Source organism: Rattus norvegicus, chromosome X, assembly GCF_021556685.1.
Source record: "Rattus norvegicus strain SHRSP/BbbUtx chromosome X, alternate assembly SHRSP_T2T, whole genome shotgun sequence".
Lineage (NCBI taxonomy): Eukaryota > Metazoa > Chordata > Mammalia > Rodentia > Muridae > Rattus > Rattus norvegicus.
Window position 1 is genome coordinate 18,402,528 of NC_141554.1, and position 19,339 is coordinate 18,421,866.

Below are 19,339 nucleotides of genomic sequence, written 5' to 3' on the forward strand. Positions count from 1 at the left end.
GCTCTCCTTGCTGAATCCTGGCTTTCATTCCAAGGTCAACCCTGACTGTCAGATCTTAAATGTCAGCACAAATGATTTGTGATTACCTTAGAAACCGAGATGTGGGCCAGCAGCTTGCTCTTCAAGTGACTTTGGCCCCGATGATATCAAATGAATTAGTGCCCTCAGTCTCAATGAAACCTTCTGGTAGAAATAACTCGCCATGTTATGGCAGGAGTTAATTTCCACAATCCCCTGCATCAAAGCAAAGGTTTACATGTGTGTCAACCTTTTTCCCATTGCCCTATACAAAATATCAAATGCAGCATTCTTTTTCGAACTAACAAGCAAGAAAAAGAAGGATCCTTTCTAAAGCATTCTCCTGGCAGCCTCTTTTGACCTATGCTTAGCATTCTGCTTAATGTACATGAGCAATAGATTTCAATGGTAAGAAGGTCGTACAGTGGCAGCATAGCCCACAAAGTAGGCATGGGAACCTGCAGACGAATTACAGCCAAGCTTCTGGCCAAATGAGATTATAAGATGGGGATGCCAATTCCAGAAAATGTATACTTTCTGGATTTATAATACAATTTGGAAAAATGAGAGATACTGTCATTACAAATTCAATATAGTTCAGGAGATGGGTAAGGAAGGAGGGAAGTGGGAGTATTGTTAGCCAATTTATCAAACTCAATATCCCTAATGTTCTCCTTGTGCAGCCAAGAGTAATCACAGTAGCTTCCAAGACCGTGTTTGCAATCTTAGAGAATAAATGAATAACGTGCATTCAACAATTATGTATTCGTAAGTTACCCTTAGCTACTGAATAGAACTGTAGGTAGGACAGGAGCTCACAAGGAAGGTATGACGGCAAAAGTCTGCATAGGGCTTGCCTGGTAATTAAAAAAAAAAACCCTAAGGACAGACAGCAAAGAAAAGGAAGTATCAAATAGAGAGCCCAGCAACAATGGCCACTCAGGCAGGGATGCATTCAGAATTCTAAACACAAACTGATCCTGAATGAAAACTCATTTTAAGTTGGTTAAATTCTCTCCTTTTCAATGAAAAATACAAAAGCAAACACACAGAAAAGTCGATCGAACTTTACAAGAAACACGCATCTACCCAATGCCTACTTTATGCAATGGACATTTACTTTCTCAGTCATTCATCAGTCCATGTTATTTTGGGGTGTGTTCCAAAGTGATTTGCAGGCACGAATTTACTTCGCCTCAAATACATCTGTATGCATATCACGAACCAAAGTTCAGTATTGGCTTATGGCGTTTTTTGTCTCTTGAGGTTAAATTAACATACAATTAAACATATGCTCTCCCATACATCTTAAGTATCCCACTTGGTATATGCAAATAGAGGCATAAAACTAATTGGTCAAGCCAGATCCGTATCAAAATAAAGGATATAACCCAGAAAGTTGTCATATTCCTATCCAGTAAGTCTCTGTCCTTAACCCTTAGAGTTCATTATTTTTTTATTTTTTTCTACTGTATAAATTTTATAAGTTCATCATTCTTGTGCAAAACTTCTATTGTTCACATGGCTCTTTTTACAATTTATTTATACTGTTGTATTTATCAGAAACTCATTGAGATTTCAACTCACACAAGTGAGAATGGCTAAGATCAAAAACTCAGGTGACAGCAAATGCTGGCAAGGATGTGGAGAAAGAGAAACACTCCTCCATTGTTGGTGGGATTGCAGACTGGTACAACCATTCTGGAAATCAGTCTGGAGGTTCCTCAGAAAATTGGACATTGAACTACCTGAGGACCCAGCTATACCTCTCTTGGGCATATACCCAAAAGATGCCCCAACATATAAAAAAGACACGTGCTCCACTATGTTCATAGCAGCCTTATTTACAATAGCCAGAAGCTGGAAAGAACCCAGATGCCCTTCAACAGAGGAATGGATACAGAAAATGTGGTACATCTACACAATGGAATACTACTCAGCTATCAAAAACAATGACTTTATGAAATTCATAGGCAAATGGATGGAACTGGAAAATATCATCCTCAGTGAGGTAACCCAATAACAGAAAAACACATGTGGTATGTACTCATTGATAAGTGGCTATTAGCCCAAATGCTTAAATTACTCTAGATACACAGAACACATGAAACTCAAGAAGGATGACCAAAATGCGAATGTTTCACTCCTTCTTTAAAAGGGGAACAAGAATACCCTTGGCAGGTAATAGGGAGGCAAAGTTTACAACAGAGGCAGAAGGGACACCCATTCAGAGCCTGCCCCACATGTGGCCCATACATATACAGTCACCAAACTAGATAAGATGGATGAAGCAAAGAAGTGCAGGCTGACAGGAGCCGGATGTAGATCTCTCCCGAGAGACACAGCCAGAATACAGCAAACACAGAGGCGAATGCCAGCAGCAAACCACTGAACTGAGAACGGGAACCCCGTTGAAGGAACCAGAGAAAGGACTAAAAGAGCTTGAAGGGGCTCGAGACCCCATATGAACAACAATGTCAACCAACCAGAGCTTCCAGGGACTAAGCCACTACCCAAAGACTATACATGGACTGACCCTGGGCTCCAACCTCATAGGTAGCAATGAATATCCTAGTAAGAGCACCAGTGGAAGGGGAAGCCCTTGGTCCAGCAAAGACTGAACCCCCAGTGAACGTGATTGTTTGGGGGAGGGCAGTAATTGGGGGTGGACGAGGAGGGGAACACCCATATAGAAGGGGAGTGGGAGAGGTTAGAGGGATGTTGGCCCGGAAACCGGGAAGGGGAATAACACTCGAAATGTAAATAAGAAATACTCAAATTAATAAAGATAAAAAAAGAAACTCATCCATGCTTATTGTTGAATTGTTTTCTATTTTTCAATCTGTCAGAGTTAATTTCTAGATTTCCCCAATGGTGTGATATTTCAGTTTTTTCCAGTTGTTTTCTTTTGGCCTATCATGACCAGTTTTGGATTGATGGAACTGTATCAATTTATAGATATAAGTAAAACAAGCCTATCAACTCATATTCTTTTTCTACTGTCATGTGGTAAACACTGTCAAGTGGTATTTGTTAATTTCAAAAATTTTATTATTATTATTTTGTGTGTGCATTGTGGGTGTGTATTGCCCCAGAGGATATATCAAGGTCAGAAAAGAACTTTGTGGAATCTGTTCCTTTCTCCCATCTTTCTGTGGATCCTTGGGATGAAACTCGGGTCACTGAGCCATCTGGTGAGCCCTCACGTGGCATGTTTTAAATATCAGACTTTAGAGTTGAAATCCCTGAAAGTCTACAGTCTCATCTGTTTCATATTCAACTTGTACATAGGTTGTATGACTTCATAGAGAAAAACAATAATCCTCATTTACATAAGAGGAAATGATGTGTTCTTGTTCTCACCTGGGCTGAAACAATTTACACACACACACACACACACACACACACACACACACACGCACACGCACACGCACACACTCACACACACACATTATCTCGGGGTCCTGTCCTGCCCAGGGAAACTAACTACTGTGGTACTTCTCATTTCTTTCTTTAGGATGGGTTTAGGGAGGGAAATCAGCCCACCTCAATCCATAATGCCTTAAATGCAAGAGCCCAGCATCCATGAGACCACATCTTTCCATTTTCTTCTGCCAGAGTCTTCTGTTCTCTCAAAAATATGTGTAATTAGGGGCTGAAGAGATGGTTCAGTGGTTAAGAGCATATCCTGCTCATGTAAAGACCCTGGTTCAGTTTCTGGCATCACATCAGGTGGCTTACAACTGCCATTAATTCCAGTTCCAGGAGCTCCAATGCTTTCTGGCCTCAGTGGGCACTTGCATACATATGATGCACGCAAACTCATGCATATCTGCATATGTAAATCAAATATACACAAGTAAATCAGAAAATACATGAAATATGCTAGGTATGGTAGTGCACACCTATAATCACAACATCTGGAAGATAGGGGTAAGAGTATCATGAGTCCAGAGACAGCCTTGGCTACCCAGCAAGTTCTAGGCCATCCTGAACTATATGGAAAGACAGTATCTCAAAAACTTAAAACCAGGGCTGTGAGGAAAGCTTAGCAGATAAGGGCTCCTGCTGCCAAGCTCATCGATCTGAGTTCAAACTCCAGGTCTCATATGGTGAAAGAAATAAAACAGTTCTCCTAAGTTTCCTCAGATATCCACATGTATGTGGGGGTCCCTTGCAGCGCACGCACACACACACACACACACACACACACACACACACACACACACACACACATGCACACGGAGGTGCACAAATAAACACAAATGAAATATCTTTATCATCATTATCATCTCCTTTTCATATCAACCCATTACAAGACTGTTACTGATCTCAGAGGATATTGTCTTAGTCAGAGTTTCTATTCCTGCACAAAACATCATAAGCAAGAAGCAAGCTTGGGAGGAAAGGGTTTATTCAGCTTCTACTTTCCCAATTGCTATTTATCACCAAAGGAAGTCAGGACTGGAACTCAGATCAGGAAGCAGGAGCTGATGCAGAGGCCATGGAGGGATATTACTTAGTGGCTTGCTCAGCTTGCTTTCTTATAGAACTCAAGACTACCAACCAGCCCAGGGATGGTGGTACCTGCAAGGGGTCCTCCTACCCTGGATCACTAATTGAGAAAATGCCTTACAGATGGATCCTAGGGAGGCATTTCCTCAAGGGAGGCTCATTTCTCCGTGATAACTCCAGCTTGTGTCAAGTTGACACACAAAACCAGCCTGTACAGGTATATTAAATAAAATGGGCATATGGGAAGTGAAATGATGACTCAACAGTTAAGCGAGCATATTTCTCTTGCAGAAAACCTAACTTTGGATAGCAGCACCTATATTGCATGACTCACAATCTTCTGAAACTTCAGCTCTAGCAGCATCAAAAGTCTCTGGCTTTCTTAAGCCCTTATACTCATGTGCACGTACCCACATACCACACACATAATTAAAAATAGAGTACTTTAGAAAAGCAAAATGAATGTTTATCTCAGATGCTGGAAATAAGAGTTTCCCACGAAGGGGTAGAAATGGGGAGAAATTTAAGACAAATAGAGAAACACTGGGGGGTGTAAACAGAGGATGGGTAAAGCAGGGCCTAAGAGATAGGAAGAAATGAAAGAAAGGATGTTTCTGTAAATGATGTTGGCCTTCTTTTAGGAGCTCACATTACAGGCAATCAATTGTGATTACCTGCTCTGGTCCCCATGTTCTTTTCTGTTCTTTGTTTCTTCAAGAGGAGGGCATGAATCTGTAGGTCTTAGAATGGCATGACTTATATCTTCTGCAGCAGCCTAGACCTGGAATGTCCTTGAGTAACCTTTCCTTTAGCCAAAGAAGATGCTGTTCTAGTTGTCTGCCAAAATCTGGTCAGGTACCATTTGCTGCTTTCCCAAAGTTAGTGATCTTCTGACCTCCACAACTTTCCTCTTTATTCCTTGTATCTGTCCAGTTGCTTGATGAAGTATCCCTTGCAAACTACTCCGGCCTCTCATGAACTTGGACTTCTTCACTACTAGTTAAAAATGTCTGCCCAGGTTTGCTGGAAGCCTGGGAACTTCAATGGCAGCTTCACTATGTTCTGTGGAAGCCACAAGGAGACTCTCAAGGACTTTTCCAGAACAATTTCTATCAATTTCCGATTATATCTATGTCTATTCAAAGAGCAGTGTACTTTGAGAGCCTCCCACTCAATTTTAATTTGTAGGTACTGGGGCGTATCTAGTTTGCAGAACAAATATGACCACTATAACGCAAATCCAGTGAATGAATGGCATAGCATTCCTGAAGCTTCCACAGTTCTCCTCTCCATTGTCACACAGAGTCCCCATTCCCCAATCCTCACTTGTGTGAGCTCTCATAGTCCAACTGGCTGATAAAGAATCTCAAGGGATTTGAAAATATGATACAGTGGCAGCTTACATACTATTAGCAAGACAGTCATTAACAAGTTCATCACTGTAGATATCGAATATTATATGTGACAATATGGAGTGAGGTCATCATAGGGTTCTGGTGTGTCAGGTAGTTTGTTCCATTTGGCTCCAGGACATCATGATGTTTTGTGTTTATCTTTAAGAGCTTTCTTCTTATTTCTTTTCTTTGCTATCATCAGCCCTCAGCTCTATTTGTTGGTGTTATTTTGCCTTGTCTCCAGAAGCAGCAACCGTTTGCCCATTTCTTGTTGCTATGTAACATTTGGGGTACAATACATGGCCTCCAATTAATGAGAGTAAGTAAGCAAAGTACCTCTGTTAATCAAAGGACTCTAAACCTGTTTTTAAAACATAAAGAACTGGGGTTGGGGATTTAGCTCAGTAGTAGAGCGCTTGCCTAGCAAGCGCAAGGCCCTGGGTTCGGTCCCCAGCTCCAAAAAAAAAAAAAAAAAACAAACAAACAAAAAAAAACATTAAGAACTAACAGCCTTCAGCTACTACATGTGAAAAGTCAAATAAAATAAACCATGACCTCTCTTGACATCCCAAACCAACCCAAATCTCAGTGAGAAATGAAAGAAAAAACCAAAAAGTTCTAGACAAGGAGAAGAACATGAAAGGCAGGGCAGTAACTTAATTCCTGGTGCCCATTAGGGGCCTTAGCCAAGAAAGAGGCTCCAGAGACTAAGATGGGGCATTGACATCAATACATACAGAAAAGCAGCGCCCTTAGCCCCAGGTAAAAAAAAGGGGGGGGTGTTTTCCAACTGAGACTCGTGAATAAGTTTAGAGCCTCAGAATTATCCTCTTTATTAAGGAGACACAGAAATACTCTGTCTGTTGGCTTAGTGAAATAATAGGATGTTTGCTATTTCTTATCTGGGAGGAGGCTTAAGCAAGGCTATTAAAAAGGATTTCAGTGTCTTGTAGATGTGAGATTTGAGTTAAAACTACCTGTGGGTATAAAAAACCCAAGTTGAGATATTGATATAAAAACTTGTCCAGGGCCTAGAAAACCCTACAGTGTTGGCAAAATCGATATGAGTTTGAAGACTGTAGAAGTTCTAACAGATAAGTGAAAGCTAAGTTCATAATCAAAGATGGCGCTAGCTTCACAGGGAAATGAAATACCAAAGGGTTAGTTAGCCAATGAAACAACGAGAACTAGTAGAAACTGTCAAACTACCAGAAATCAGAGAAGAATCTGAAGCCCATCATGAGATAAACATCCTGAAGAGAATGAGGTAAAAGAGCGTAGCACAATGAAACTAAAGGACAGTACAAAGAGCAACTTGATAGGAAAAATTATAAACTCGGAATAATAATAATAATAATAATTATTATTATTATTATTTATGAGGACAATAATTAAATTTAATAGTTTAGCATAAAAATTTAAATGAAGCAATTTCTATAAATATCAGAAGGGGGACAACATTTGAAATATAAATAAATAATTAATAAAAACATTAGTATCAGAGGAGAAAGAAACCAGGAGACAAAAAGGGAAATGAACGAGATACCTAAAAGTTAAGATTCAAAGATTTAGGTGTGCTCATCATCATATCTAGTTTTGCATGCCCTTGCATTTCCAGCCAGTACAAGGACTAGAAGACTGAAAATGCTTCCTGAATGAATGCAATAACAAAAGAACAAACCATAGATTGAAGGATTGATGAATATGAAGAAAAGACAGCATTCTAAACTAATGTTTAATTTCCTTTCCTGAAATATAAATATCTACCAAAACTCATTCTATCTTACCAATAACAGAACATCCATGGGTCAAGGCCATTTATAGATACCCAGAAGCACTGCATGTTATTTTTCTAGAAGCATCGTGCAGAAGTTCCAGTTAAACTCATTACCTTTGTAGGCTGTGATTGAACTGAGAGAGATACTCCACCCCAGCATAGATTTAAGAAACAGTCTGGGGAAGGGAAAGAACTAGAACAATAAAGATAGAATTGAAGAAATCCATGTAGAACATAACAGAAGCCCTTTGCTCTGAGCAATGCTTGGTTACCAATAAGAAATAAGAAAGAACCTGATCTCAGTGGCTCAAGTTGTCACGTAGCTGGATGAGACTGGTGGTGCATGAATTTTGAACCAAATCAAAGTGAAATGCAGAAACAGATGACAAAAGATAACTAGAACCTATTCTAGAACCAGCCCAATTATGTCTGGAATTTCCTCATACCTCTAGCGGGAGCAATGGAAAAAAATAATACAAGAATCTACCTGAAACTATATTTCAGGTTCAGAGTCTAGTTGCCCTCGGTTTATTATTTTAGTTCACAAAAGTTTTAAAAAAATTTTTCCAGCCCTCTCCAATCAACAATCACTACCCTTATATTACTCAAAATACTAAACCTGTGGAAGGGACTCCCACAAGTAGAAGTAGCGATGATGTTGCTGTGTTAACTCTCCTGACTATGGATGACCATGCTTGCATGCCGGTTGTAGCCACTTCAGGAGACGAAACACAGAAGATGATTTCTCATGTTTTATTTTGATTTACAGACCTGTGATGAATGGAAGTTCAGGTCACAGGTTAGGGTGTCAGGCTGATGGGATTTGAAGCACTAGCTAAGCAACCATGGTAAGTTGGCCAACCTCTCTAAATTCACATGAAAACAATGAGGATTAATGTAGTATCCATTCAACTTTCCTAAGGAGGTAGGATATATTTTTTGCTATACTGACATCACAAAGCATCTGTGAAAACAAAATAAGATAATGTATATGATTATAATTCTTTGCAACAACTGTGAACACTCATCATGTTTTTGGATTTTGTTGTTGTTGTTGTTGGTTTTTGTTTTTGTTTTTGTTTTTGTTTTTTTTGGTTTAAAGCCATTGATAAAAAGTCCCAAAAGACCTACACGGTTGAAACATTGACTGCTGAAGAATTCACAGTATACATCCCTCCCTACAGTCTTACTATAGTCCAACAAAACAAAACCAGAATGAAGCCAAAACCTCAATGTGTAATTTTTACATGTAGAATAATGGCATTCATACTATTGGAAAAGACACGTTGCCAAATGCACACCACAATGTTAAGAGAGGTCTTTTCTAAGTCATATGATTAATATTTGTAAATATGGTCCTCAGGATAGATTGGAGGTGATCAAAGAGTCTCTGCTATTCTTCCCAGGGAGTAGAGTCCAAAGACTTGTTGAATCTGGATTCACCTCAGCAAGTTGTTTCCCCAATAGCACACAAACAGAGGTGATGCCCTGAAACTTGTTTCACAACTGGTGGCTCTGTTTGGAAAGTGGGAGAATCTTTAGGAGCTTGAGTCTTTCTGGGGAAAATGGGTCAGTAGAGATAAGAGTTGAGGATTTACAACTTATCCATCACTTACTGTTCAGTCTTTGCTTCCTGACTTCCGATGCAATGTGACAAGCTGACCTCCTGCTACCCTCCTCCCACTACTGATATGGAAATTGTAAGCTGTACAAAATTTGCTCTCCCTTAAGTAGTATTTGTCAGAGTATTTTACTACAGCATTAGAACAAGGCATAATGTTAGGAGTCTGGCCATCCCGTGGTTTTTCTAGTGTTGGAGTGATCATCTGGAAAGAACTTGAGACCATACAACGGAGATAGAAGTGCCTAGACAGCTGCTAGACTATCTAGTCATTCCTACCTGAGGTTCCAGGCACCTCAAAGAAGAGAGTTGTGCTCTCATTCCTAAAAATCATGTTCAAAAGCAAAGTACAAGTCTTTTCCTTACACTGCTGTTTTAGGATGGTTGGTTGCTTAAAATCAAAGTTTGAAAGTCTACTATCCCTCTCACTAGCTCATGTGTTAACTCCAGGCTGGTAACACTATTTGGAGAGGGTCTCAAAACTAAGAAGGTACAACATAGCTAGAAGTACCTAACTGAGATTGGATTCTTAAAGGTGTCTTTCCCCTAGCCTCTTCCTGTCTCTGTCTCTCTATTTCCTGTGTCCAGTGAGGTAAAGAGCCTCCTCTACACAGTTATGCCACTAGGATGGTCTGCCTCACCACAGACCCAAAAACAGAGCCCAGAGACCATGGGCAAAAACGTCTAAAATGAATCTAAGGTTAACTCTGTCCTCTTCCAACATTGCTTTCACAGTCCTTTTTATCACAGCAACGGAAGGTAATTAATCCACAGAGCAATGTACAACCATGAGAAAGTGAATTTCTTTCTTGTCTGGATTTTTGCCCAACCATCGTGTTTCTTTTAGTTTGAAAATAAGAGGAACAAAGGTGAAATACCAACTTAAAGGAGATGGGCGAGAAGAAGATATGTCCTATGTTTTCCATATCACTAGCTTCTTCCGCAACCTCCCCTCACTCTTCCCTTGTCTTAGACTGTAGTAAACTACTCAGCTTCCTGTTCCAGTGAGAACACCATTTGATGCCTCCTGTCATTTCGTGGACAATAGATTCTGTTCCCAACGGCTTCAAGTGCAGGGCAAAGCCCTTCCGGGCTTCCGAGACGGGGGGGGGGGGGGGGGGGGGAGGGGAGGCCTCCATCTCCTTTGAGGTTCCTAAATTACACTGAATGTATTTCCATGCACAGGTAATTATGCCATTATTCATAAACCACTTTGTTTCAAATTTTGCCGAAAGTAGGAGAGGAATATTTAGAATCTAAAACTTATAATCAGTATGGCATGAATTGTTGTCAGGGGTCAATGTCCCCTATTAAGAATGTGGTCTTTAGAATTCACCCAATGCTTCTGTTCTGCAACTGGGGGAAGATTAAAACTCCTTCTGGAACTTGATGGTCTTGAAGACTCCTTCTATTTATGAACTAAAATGCGCAGAACTGGAGGAGAAGTGCAGAGCTTGCTCCGTACTATATCAGGCAAATGACTGCAGAAAAGATTTTTCCTGCAGTGTGCTCACAGGCTGAATGCTAAAGCTTCAATGTAACTTAAAGGGACATTCTCTCTTTTCTTTACCTCTTTTAGTGATGGCTCAAAAGTCCTGTGGATAAGGACCTCTTTAAGGAAAGGAATACTAATTTGACATGAGGCTTTGTATTTTGAGGGGAAATCAAATGCAGCCGCTGTTTTTCAAAAGGTGTTTGAATTCGGTGTTTGAAACATGTTGGAATAAACACATACTGGAAACAGTGGTCACTATTTCTTGGTGAGGAAGTGGGTGAGAGTGTATCCTGGCGTCTCCTGGGACAGGCCATTTTGGAGCATATAACTACCATCCCTGCTTCCTGACAGAAAAGCAGGAAGGAAGCTGACTTCTGACAGAATAGACTTTTCTCCCACCCCCTTGGTGAACAGATTCCTTCAGTTAAGTGGGGAATCAGTTCACCCAGTGAATGCTAATGAGGCAGCCTGCACAGTTGTCAGCAGTACCCCCTACAGAAAAAGACGGCAAAGAGGGGAGAAGATTGCGCGCGGCGTTTCCAAGGGTTAACTTTCCCAGGCCAAGCAACATGAGCATCAGCATAGCTTCCATGACTGGTGAGCTCACAGGTAGACACAGTAGCAAGGGCTACTAGAATGAGGTACCTGGGTCTGAAGACTCCTGCCAAGTATGGCAAGTATAGAAAGGTAATTTGGAAAAAAGAATGATGGACATTGAAGCTCATTAATCCTCAGTGAAGTCGGGGATCAAAATGTAGATGAACACAAGTATCCTTTATGTGCTAGCTCTGAGCTGAACCGAAGGACACTTCACCTTCAGTTTAAGGCCATCAGCTCAAGCCTTGTTTTTCCTTTAGTTGTGAAAGCAGGGAAGCTATTTACAGACAGCACTAAGAAATGCAGGAAGTGGCCCGAAGCAAGAGGACGCTATCCTAGGCTGACCACTGGTTTTCTCACTTTACGTAAGGTAAGTGGTCAGCAAGCCTAAGTTTCTACTACAAGAGAAATCATTGGGATGTCAACAGTGTGAAAACTCCTATCTTTCAAAAGCAGCGATCCCGATGACACACGTCACTGTTCCTTTTAATTTGGGTACTGTTTTCCATGGTATAAATCAGCTTTTATCTTTCAGACACAAAACAAAATTTTGCTAACAAGATAGCTCAGTGGGTAAAGGCACTTGACATCGTGGCCTGTACGCTACCCACTCTGCTCATAACTCAATAAATATAACCAAAGAATGTAAGTGTTCCTGAGCTCTAGCAGATGTACCTAACTGTAGAAAGACTGCCACAATTAAGATACAAAACCTTTCTATCCTCCAAATTTTCTCTCTCCTCCTCACAGCAAATGTTGGCATTGATCCTAATGATCACTGAGCTATCTGCATCACTAAAAATAGATTATCATTTTTAGAGGTTCATCCCTATGAACTCGTACAATATGTCTTGTTTCCTCTGCCATTTGATTTTGAGGAGTACCTACCTTGTTTGCAGCATCAGATCTTTTCTTTGTATTATAACTAGGTATTCTTCCACTGTAGGAACAGAACAGGCTTTTGAACCATTCTTAATGATGAGAAATTAGCTTCTTTCAAGTATATATATAGCATTTGAGAACATTGTTGTGTAAGTCTTTGCACGGACTAAGTTCCAGTTTCTCTTGGGTAAATATGAAGGAGAGGGATTGTAGAGTCTTGTAGTGAAACTATGTTTAGTTTCATTTAAAAAATAGTCAAATTGGGTTCCAAACATCTTTTTACCATTTTACACTAACAGAACTGATTTCTATTAGATGTAAACGGAGTCAAGTTCAAAACATGGTACATAAACCACATTCAAATTTTAATGGGAAAGTATATTTTGGGAGCTGCCATTCTGTGATACATGACTATGCATATATTATTTCCATTCATTATTCTGCATGCAGAGAATGCCACGACACCTGTTTGTAATCTGAGCATTGAGGAGGCTGAGGCTGGAGAAGCACAAGTTATAGGCCATACTAAACTACTTAGCACATTCTAGGCCAGCCTCGACTACACAGTAAATTACTACCTCTCAAACAAAACAACAATAATGATGATAATCTGTCTGTGTATTATTTGTAGCAATAGGTAACAATATAATAACATACATTAAAGGTAATGACATAATAATAAAAGAATCAACATGCAAGTTGAACTTATCACACATTTTTTTTTCAATTAAGCACCAGAAGAACTTGATTCACCTGCTTTTCAGCGATTGCTTTACTCCTTAGGATGGAGAAGCTGAGATAAAGGCTTACAAGTAAGTAATATATTGGAAACAGAAGTGAGGGGTAAACACAATGAAAAAGGGTGGGATGGCAAGCCTTAAAGGGGCACATTAAAGAGCAAGTGTGACAGGCAACAATTGTTTTGCCCTGCTGGATGTTCTTTGGAGCTTCATTACATATACCTGAAAACTGCCTCCCTAGGGGATAATGAACAGACTATTCATCAGTTGAGCCCTTTCCTGTCATATTTTCCAGAGTGCACATGCAAGCGCGAGTTGTTCTTTCCGAGAGCCTCCTCCATCAATAGCATAAGAGAAGGAAGGAATAGGGTGGGCATATTTCTTGGGCAAATACCATCTCATTGTGCCTATTTAGAGATAGTCAAAAACTGACGAAGAATTTGTTTGCTGGATTTTCCCTCGCCATCTTTCTCCTCCTCTCTCCATGTGCCTGTGTATGTATCGATCTTTCAGGTATGTATGCCACTACAGATGGTTATGAGTCACCAGGTGGTTGCTGCAAATTGAACTCAGGAGCTCTGAAAGAGCAGTCAGTGCTCTCAACTGCTGAGCCATCTCTCCAGCCCCAAAAGTTCCTTTTGAGAAGCTGGGGAGATGCCTCAGTGATTAAGAGCACTGGCTACTCTTCAGAGGGTTCAAGTCTCAGTACTCACATGGTGGCTCACAGCCATTCATAACTCCAGTTCCAGGCAGGGGATCTGATACTCTGTCTGGTCTCTGCTGGTACTAGGAATTCATGTGATACAGGAACATACATCCAGGTAAACACACACATAAAATAAAGAATGAAATGATGTTTAAAATAAAAAGAAGCATGTTTATTTTCCTCTTTAAAAATTAATCCCCCCAAAGCTCCCAGAGACTAAACCACCAACTACAGAGTACATTTGGGGGTGACCCATGGCTCCAGCTGCATATGTATAGCAGAGGATGGCATTGTCTGGCATCAATGGGAGGGGAGCCCCTTGGAAATGTGGAGGCCCGATGCCCCAGTGTAGGGGAAGGCTAGGGCGCTGAGGCAGGAGTGGGTGTGCAGGTGGGTGGATAGGGGAGCACCCTCATAGAGGCAGGGGTTGGGGGAGGGCATGGGGGTTTGTGGAGGGGAAACTGGAAAGGGGGATAACATATGAAATGGAAATAAATAAAATAACCAATAAAAAATGTGAAAAAAATAGCTGACCTAGAGTCATGGATTTCAAAGGTATATCACGTTTGTATTCAAGTCAAGATAGTAGTAGAGGAATGGGGATGAATATACCTTCTTTCTTATTTTCAAAAGAAGATGGCATAGAGAAAAGGCTAAGGATTGTATGCCATCCAAAGTTGAGTAATATATAGGCCTTTCTAAAGAAAATTTTCCTTAGATATCTGTCTAAATAAAAGTATTTTGTGAAAATATTGCTTATTTTAGGCAAAGATAGAGACACAGATGTTTTATATCACAGATTGTACGCCTGCATCTTTGAAGCCCTTAAACGTTTACCAATTAATGTGAGCAGAGCTGCAGCACTCAGACAGTTCTAATTAACAACGTTGATTTCAAATAATAGGTGAAATTATTTTGCTGAAACTACACTGCACCTGGCACTAAGTGTGAGTGGGGATATTATGCTTACATAACCGTAGGTCAAACAATGGCTTAATTTTCACAGTATTTTGCAAATTATTTTCAAATTACTTGTAAACCTTGGCTCCAGAAACGTGCATTCAGTGTAAATGCTTCATTTGCATATAATGTCTGCCTTTATGATTTTTCTATTAGGTCAAGACAAGTTAGGTAGAAATAGCACCTATTCGGACACACATACACACAAGCACACACATACACCCTAAAGGACAGCCATGTGTACCTGCATACATGCATGAACATAAACATGTGTGTAAGAGTTGAGACCGTAAAACAGAGAGCAGGCACTCTGTCTTTTCGGTCTTGCCAGTTTGGTTTGCAAAGTAGAAACTGAAATAGAAAGCAGAAATTTGAGTAGTTGGGTTAATTACTTTTGAAAACAACTTTTTAATCAAACTAATCAACTACTTGGAGTCAATTATACTAATATCAACTTTTTAAAAAATCAGAAGTTCGTCCTGTCCCTTTTTGTCACTGGCAAGTGTAGACATGCTCAGACAGAGTCTGTAGCCTCTCTGAAGGGGGAGCCTGGGAAACGCGTACAAAGGCAAAACTAACCAAGAGTCATCAAGAATGCCTGGGAATATGGCAGTGCTAGTGATGTGTGGTTTGCTTCAACGAACAAATGAAAAGACCCAAGGGAAATGGATTTTCTCAAGACAGATGGCCAACTGTGCCTTGTCAGCAAAAGGAAGTGGAAACAAAGAAGCAGGCCTCCTACTGATAGAAAGATTGGCAGCACCAGAGTCTGGGGATAATGGAAGAGACTAGGGAGAACACCTAAGGGGTTGACTAAGGTAGTAGATTTCTAATATATCTCCATATACAGCTCCTTTGCATGACTGATAAGACAATGGTAAGCTCTCACTTACAAAGGATGAAACCGAGGCTCACAAAGGTCAGCTTTTCCAAGATTGTCCAAGGTCACAAGGAGAACCAAAAAGGGAGAATTTGAGCTGGCATCTCTAATACCTAGTTCAAATGCTGCCAACATGCTTGGAGATAGAAAGCCTAGAGGTAGTATAGTCTAGTAGTTAAATGTTTAGGCTTGGAACAAGATAGGCAAGGGTCTAAAAGCACCACTCATTGGCTGGGGGAAGTGCCCAGTAACACATATGATAAAAGTCAGTGCTTGGTACACACTAAGTGTTCACTAAGTATAACAATTACAGTGCTGGGGGTGTATGTTATGCAGTCCAATACAGATGAGAGCAGATGGATTGTGTGTAATCATTAAACTTGGTATGAAAGCTTTCTGGGTGAGATATAATGGTGTATGGTTTAGAAACAAATTTGACAGGAGAAAACGAGTTATAAACGAAGAAAAATGGATAAACTATAGACTTTTGACTATTAAGGAATGAAGAATAATAGTTCTTAGCAAGGGAGGCCAAACTGAACAATGAGATTCAACTGGGAAAGTCAACATTCACAATTACTCTTTTATGTTGCCATTCAAATATCTCATGTTTAAAAGAAAGATTAGTTGATAGATGTTTCAAAATTGCATCTTACTGTGAATGTAAGAAGACTCAAACGAAACTTGTCGCCACTTTATGCATACTGTATTAAGGGAAAGAACATCTAATGGATAGATAAAAGACCCATTTTGTAAAGCTCTCTTTGGATTCTTTCAATTCAATTTGATTCTCTTTTGAAGATTCCATTTACTGAGCAGCCATGAGTTCATGTTGGACTGCTATGGCCCAAAGTTCTGTCTAGTGTGCTATGTCCTAAAGATCAAAGATGAAAAAAAATCAGTCTTGGCCTTTCAATCAAGTAGTTGCTTCAAATATTTGAGCACACAGTGCCACAGCCCTGTGGTAAGACCATTATAGAAACTGTACAGGATGCTGCAGTGTCTAAGTCATAAAATTAAGCAAACAATATTATTGGTTTTAATTTTTCACTTCTCTGCTATCATAAAGGCAGTACATCTAAAGCCTTCCAATGAGTTCAGTATAGAGAGGAATAACCCCTGTCCCTGGGCATCAGGTTTAGACACATGCTGACTCAGATCAAAGGTCTTAACAAATGTTATTTAAAAAAGAGGCTTAAATGAGCTTGCATTGTTGGGCCCCTCACTGCCATAAGAAGAACACAATATCTATGTTCATTCTTCATGTACAAGCAGGATGAGAAACAAGAGAGGACCCGAACCCAACTCACAGCCTGCTAAACAAATACAGTTTAATCTAGCTTACATCACCCAACTCACATACACTGAAGCAACAAAGAAGTGACCGTTTTGTCCAGGTGGGTTAAAGTGGTAATTTGTCATTCAGCATTGTGTAAATAGCTGCCTGTCGTAGGTCATAGTGGATGTGACACAGTAAACAGGAAGAAAGCTTTATTGTTGTTCTGGTCAGTCAGAACTCAATTCCCATATCCCACCACTAAATACATACACATCCTCCAAAGAAGAGTTGTAGAGTTCTTGACATTGCCGGTTCCATAAATTAAACCTTTGTTTGGATTATGTTGGGTCAATGATGGGCCAGTGTACAAATATATATATTGTATTATAGATATCTCATGTGGTGATTTGAATAATAATAGCCTCCATGGGCTCGTATATTTAAATGCTTAATCATCGAGGAGCAGCACTAACTATATATGAAGAATTAGGAGGTGTGGCTTGTTGGAGTATGGATGTTACTGGGGGATGGGCTTTGAGGTTTCAAAGGCTGAAGCCAGTCAAAGTCCTCTGTCTCTGTCTCTGTCTCTCTCTGTCTCTCTCTGTCTCTCTCTGTCTCTCTCTCTCTCTCTCTCTCTCTCTCTCTCTCTCTCTCTCTCTCTCTCTCTCTCTGCCACCACCACCTGTAGATCAGGATGTAGCTCTAAACTGCTGCTCCATACTGTATGCTGCCATGCTTTCTGCCATGATGATACTGGACTCATACTCTAAACTGTAAGCAAACTCCTTGTTAAATGTTTCCTCTTACAATAGTTGCTGTCATTATGGCGTCTTTTCACAGCAATATAACGTTGATGAAGATACCGCCATAGTAAACGGAACGAAGACTAGAATCTTCAAGCTCATCCAATCCACAGCTCCCTTTCTTGCTGGTCTATATTAAAATTGATGATATCTTCAGGAGAGCATAGGCACAGTGCTGACTCCAGTGTAGTCATAGCAATTCCATCAAGCAGAAAAGCCTAGAGATGGATTTCTCAAATATACTAATTTCAAAGACTATGGCTGATTTTTGAAAAGTGTCCTGTAACCATAGAGACCAGGGAGCCATAGATAAAAGTTATATTATCTATTTCTCCTGGAAACTATACAGATGCTAGGAAGAGATGGAGGTGTTTCTAGGGTGCGGGAAGGGTAATGATAACAGAGATAAGGAAAATCCACTGCAATAGTCTAAGGAATGCAGGACATCTGCCACCCATCAAGTTCCTTCCAGGGCCACATAAGATGATATACATTTCAGAAGCAGGGGTTCTTGCTAGATTTTTTTGTTAGTTAATTTTAAAAAAGGAGTTTAAGGAGAGGGTTTCCAACTAAGGCAGATGAGTCCCGAAGTATTAATACAGTTAAGCAAATATTGGAGGATCATAGGAAATGAGGTTGAATAAATTACATGTTTTATCAGACATCTTTGGGCTTTGAAATTGCTGACAGCCCACGGTGGAATATTAAATCTCACATTTCTCAATTTGCCTTTTTATTGATGTTAGGGAGGAGGCCATACATGGAAATTTTTCTTTTCCCAACATTTATAAAATATTATGTATGGATTAACATGTGTGTAAATATTTGTTTCTAAATGTGTCTTGGGCTGCATTTCCCCAGAAGCCAGTCTTGAAATAAGGATTTGGGTTGAGGTGGCTTAATGGAGAGGTGATTGCAAGAAGCACTGTTCCCTTGCATGAGAAGTGGAGGAGGGAAACAGGTAGGGGAAGAAGCCAATAGAGGGTTTATTTGCTGCTATACTGGGAAAATGGGGCTCAGCCCTGTCAGGGACTTCAGAGAGCCAATGCAAATGGTTGTTTTTATTGGAGAGGAGGGAAGCTAGAGCACGTACAGTGACTTTCCATTCAATACTGGCTAAGGGATGCTCCCAGGGGTGTTAACTTTCCAATACTTCCAATCTGCCCCATGTGAAATGACGGAGAAAGTCTTCAGAAAGTATGTCAGTGGGTTACAAGATTATGAGCCATAAAAGCACAGAAGCCAGCCACTAGCATTGTATGGTATAAAGAACATCAATGAGATCTGTGTCAATGAGAAGAGTTAACCACTAGGTTCGACTTTCTAAAGACACCCACTTGCCTTGGCCAGTATTCTTTTGGACCACACTTTAAATCTGGCGTGCCTTATAAAAACTCTCTAATAAATGGGTTAAGAAAGATTCTTAGGAAGAGTCAAAATAGCCCAGGGGGATGGAGAAACAACAGTGTATGAAGAGGACCTAGGAATTCCAATGTTCTAATATCCAAAATGTCTGGATCATGTTTATCTGACAACTGTGAACTAAGTAATGTCCACAGACAAAGAAGTATCAAAAGTAGGGACAGGCATACCTTCGTACCTCATTGTCCCTCCACTAGACATTCTGGGGGGGTCCATTGCCGATTTAGACGCAGCTTCCTTTCCCAGAAAG

General features: G+C 40.3%; 1 long non-coding RNA gene across 4 annotated transcripts in view; it reads left to right on the forward strand.

The window, feature by feature from the left end:
• LOC147998146 (uncharacterized) overlaps positions 1 to 19,339 on the forward strand; it is a 36,467-nt gene that overhangs the window by 15,336 nt on the left and 1,792 nt on the right. The window contains exons 4-5 of one of the 4 annotated variants that reach the window (XR_015646478.1): positions 13,032 to 13,111; positions 13,335 to 13,552. This is a non-coding gene — a long non-coding RNA (uncharacterized LOC147998146). Of the gene's footprint in view, positions 1 to 1,581; positions 2,800 to 13,031; positions 13,112 to 13,334; positions 13,909 to 19,339 lie in introns of those variants that run through there. The other 3 variants (XR_015646477.1, XR_015646479.1, XR_015646476.1) reach the window with 3 other exon arrangements.